Here is a 4,604-nt window from a genome sequence, read left to right as displayed (position 1 = left end):
GACTGTCTGTCTGTCTCTCTATGGCTCTGTCTGTCCATCCTTCCATTGGTCGGTCTGTCTGTCTGTCTCTTTCTATCTATCTGTCCATGTCTCTGGTGTCTGTCTGTCTACGGCTCTATCATCCATCAGTCTATCTGTCTGTTTATCCGTCCATCAGTCCATGTATCTCTCTGTCTGTCTGTCTCTCTATGGCTCTGTCTATCTGTCCATTGGTTTATCTGTCTGTCTGTCTACCTATCTATCTGTCCATCTGTCCTTCTATCTATCTACTATCTGTCTACCTGTCTATCCGTCCTTCTGTCCGTCCATCTGTCTACCTGTCTCTGTATCCATCTGTCTGTCTGGTGTCTGTCTACCTATCTGTCTATACATCCATCAGTCTGTCTGTCTGTCTACCCATCCATCTGTCCATCTATCTCTTTGTCTATGGCTCTGTCTGTCTATCTGTCCATTGGTCTGTCTATCTATCCATCCAGCTGTCTGTCTGTCTACCTATCTATCCATCCATCCAACCATGTATGTTTCCATGTCTGTCTGTCTCTCCATTCATCTGTCCATGTATCTCTCTGTCTGTCTGTCTATGGCTCTGTCTATCTGTCCGTTTGTTTATCTATCTATCAGTCTATCTGTCTGTCTATCTATCTGTCCATCTGTCTGTCTACTGTCTGTCTACCTGTCTATCCGTCCTTCTGTCCATCTGTCTGTCTGTCTCTCTATGGCTCTGTCTATCCGTCCATTCATCCGTCTATCCACCTATCTGTCTGTCTGTCTGTCTATCCATCCGTCCCTCTATCTATCTGTCTGCTCTATGTCTGTCTGTCTGTCTGTCTGTGCGTGTGTGTTTGTCTCCCCAGTCATCCTGTGCCCCACACAGCCAGGAACACAGACAACAGACAGACAGACAGAGTAAAGAACTTCGCCCCTCCCCTCCCCATGCCCTCTGACCTGTCCATGCCCTCTGCCCTCCCAGTGACCCCTGACCTCCCCGTGACCTCTCCATGACCTCTGACTACTCTGTGACCTCTGACCTCCTGTCACTACTGGCTTCCCCATGACCTCTGACCTCCCAGTGACCCTCCCGAGACCTCCCCGTGACCTCTCCATGACCCCTGGGTTCCCCATGACCTTTGACCTCCCATCCATTTCTCACCTGCCCATGGCCTCTCACCTCCCCGTGACCTCTCCATGACCTCTGACCTCTCTGCAACCGCTGACCCTACTGTGACCCCTGGCTTCCCTGTGACCTCTGACCCCCCGTGACCCCTAACCTCCCCGTGACCTCTGACCGTATTGTATCCTCCCTGTGACCTCTTACCTCCACCTCCTATCTGGCTCCCCTCAGTCCCCCGCCCCCACGCCAAGAGCCTGCAGGAGACAGATGGGTAAACTGAGGCTCACCCGTGTCCAGTTCATTCCAGGCGCCACGGGGCGGGGTCACGGCGGGCGGGGCCGAGGGTCGCGGGTCAAAGGTCCCGGGGTCACCATCGGGGGAAGCCGCAGAATGGGAAGGGAGGGCATCCGGGGCACGGCCATGCAGGGTCGTGACCACGGGGTCACGGGGGTTCACCATGGGGCCCGGCCGGGCGCGGTGAGCTTTGTGCTGTGGCCCCCGCCTGCGGCCGCCGCCAGGCCCCCTGGGAGCCGGAAGTAAGGAGGCCGGAAGTGAGGACAGAAGTGCAGAGGTCGGAGCAGTGGATGCTCGAGGGGTGGAGGCCGGAAGTGGGGATGTCCGTGTCAAAACCGGAAGTGGAGAGGTCCATGGGGAGACCGGAAGTGTGGAAGTCAGAAGTGGGGATCTCCGAGTGGTAACCGGAAGTGGGGTGGTCTGACTGGAGACCGGAAGTGGGGAGGTCTGTGGGGAAACCGGAGGTGTGGAAGTCGGAAGTGGGGATCTCTCAGTCGAAAACGGAAGTGGGTAGGCCGAAGTAGTGGAGGCCGGAAGTGGGGATTTCTGAGTGGAAACCGGAAGTGGGGAAACAGGAAGTGGGGTGGTCCGAATGGAGACCGGAAGTGGGGATCTCCGCGTGGAGACCGGAAGTGTAGATCTGCGAGTGGAGCCCAGAAGTGGGGATGTTCGAGACAAAACCGGAAGTGTGGAAGCCGGAAGTGGGGTGGTCCGAGTGGAGACCGGAAGTAGGAATTTTCGAGTGGAAACTGGAAGTGTGGAAGCAGGAAGTGCGGGGGTCCGAGTGGAGACTGGAAGTGAGGAGGTCTGCGGGGAGAGCGGAAGTGGGTAGGCGGAAGTAGTGAAGACGGGAAGTGGTGATGTTTGAGTGGAAACTGGCAGTGTGGAGACCAGAAGTGGGGTGGTCTGAGTGGAGACTGGAAGTGGTGAGGTCCGAGTGGAGACCAGAAGTGGGTCGGCGGAAGACAAGGACACCGGAAGTGGGGATATTTGTGTGGAAACCGGACGTGTGGAAACTGGAAGTGTGAACGCCGGAAGCGGGGAGGTCTCCGTGGAGACTGGAAGCAGGGAGGGCTGGGCCCGGAAGTCGCCTGTGGCTTGGCCGCGCACGCGCGCCAGGATGCGCGCCCAGTGCTCGGGCCGGATGTGCTCGGCAGCCACTGGTGGGCGCGGGCGGCGCGGCAAGGCGGGCTCGAACCCGCGGCCGGCGGGGGCAGCACGCGGGATGGGAGGGAGATGCGGAGGCGGCGGACGCCGCTGCTGCCCGCGCCCGGGGCCGCCCGCAGGACGCCAACGCCACAGCCACGCTTCCCCGGTGCCCGGGCCCGAGCTCGGTGCATCAACAATGACGTCAGCGCCGCGCGATGCCCCCGCAGCCGCTTCCGCAGCAGCACCCGCCATCTTGGAATCCGCCATTTTTGAATCAGCCATCTTGGCCTCCACCATCTTGGGATCCGCCATCTTAATTCCCTCCATCTTGGATTCCTCCATCTTGGATTCCGCCATGTTGGTTCCCTCCATCTTTGATTCCACCACCTTGTTTTCGGCCATCTTTATTCCTTCCATCTTGTTTTCCGCCATCTTGATTCCTTCCATCTTGGATTCTGCCATGTTGCTTTCCCTGATCTTGTTTCCCTCCATTTTGGATTCCGCCATCTTGGCGTCCACCATCTTGGAATCCGCCATGTTGGTGTCGGCCATGTTGGATTCCACCATGTTTTCGGCCATCTTGGTTCCCTTCATCTTGGATTCCTCCACCTTGTTTCTCTCCATGTTTGATTCCGCCATCTTGGCATCTGCCATCTTCGTTAAGTCCATCTTGGCTTCCGCCATCTTAGTTCCCTCCATCTTGGATTCTGCAATCTTGGCTTCCGCCATTTTGTTTCCTTCCATCTTGGATTCTGCCATCTTGGTTCCCTCCATCTTGGTGTCCACCATCTTGTTTTTGGCCATCTTGGAATCCACCATGTTGGCGTCGGGCATGTTAGATTCCATCATGTTTTCGGCCATCTTGCTTCCCTCCATTTTGGATTCCACCATCTTGGTGTCCACCATCTTGAAATCCACCATCTTAACTCCCTCCATCTTGTTTTCCGCCATCTTGTTGCCTTTCATCTTTGATTCTGCCATCTTGTTTTTGGCCATCTTGCTTTCCGCCATCTTGGATTCTTCCATCTTTGATTCCTCCATCTTGTCTCCCACCATCTTGCCCCCCGCCGCCCCACCCACGCTGATGTCAGCGTCCCAGCGCGCCAGCCCCAGCGCGTTGGCGGCCACGCACACATAGCGCCTGGCGTGCCCTGGGCCCAGCGTGGGCAGCGTCAACATCCCGTCCGCCCCGACCCCGACCCCGTCCGTCCCCAGCTCCGTCCCCGCCCAGGCCCAGCGCCCGCCCGGCAGCAGCCAGCCCACGCGCGCCACTGGCTCCGCCTCCGCCCGGCAACCCAGCCTCAGCGCGACACCCGCAGGCAGTTCCAGATCCGTGGCCGCTGGCGCCCGAGACGCCACCACGAACACGCGCTGCACCCGGCCCGCCATGGCGGACTCAAAACCACCGTAGGCCACAGGGCCCGGGGCTGCAGACGGGGTGTAGGCTGCAGGGGCTGTGGCTTCAGAAGGGGCGGAGGCCGTGGTGGCTGTGGCTTCAAAGCTGGTGTAGGCCGCGGGGCCCGTGGCTTCAGACAGGGTGTAGGCTGCGGGGCTTGTGGCTTTCTCCTCAGTGTCGGCCTCAGATCCTATGGCTTTTTCCTCAGCGAAGGCTTTGGATTGTATGGCTTTATTTGCACCATAGGCCTCGGATTCTATGGCTTCATTCATAGCGTAGGCTTTTTCTTCACCATAGGTCTCAGATTTTGTGGCTTTTTCCTCAGTGTAGGCCTCGGATCTCATGGCTTCATCTGAGCCATAGGCACTGGATCCTTTGGCTTTCTCCTCAGTGTAGGCCTCAGATCCTGTGGCTTCATTCACACCATAGGCCTCGGATTCCATGGCTTCCTCCTCCGCGTAGGCCCCGGACCCCGTGGCTCCGTCCCCGCCATAGGCCACGCGCCGTGCTTTGGTTTCCCCGCGGCGCCCCACGCGGGCCTCGCAGCGGTACCAGCCAGCGTCGGCCTGGCGCATCCTGTGGATCTCCAGTGTTGTCCCCCCATCATGGCCGCCATCCTTATCGCCCCACAGGATGGAGCCGTCGGGCCGCGTC

This window comes from Dipodomys spectabilis, unplaced genomic scaffold, assembly GCF_019054845.1.
Source record: "Dipodomys spectabilis isolate Male_0828 unplaced genomic scaffold, ASM1905484v1 ptg000047l, whole genome shotgun sequence".
In the NCBI taxonomy this organism is placed as follows: domain Eukaryota; kingdom Metazoa; phylum Chordata; class Mammalia; order Rodentia; family Heteromyidae; genus Dipodomys; species Dipodomys spectabilis.
This window is presented reverse-complemented; position numbering follows the sequence as displayed.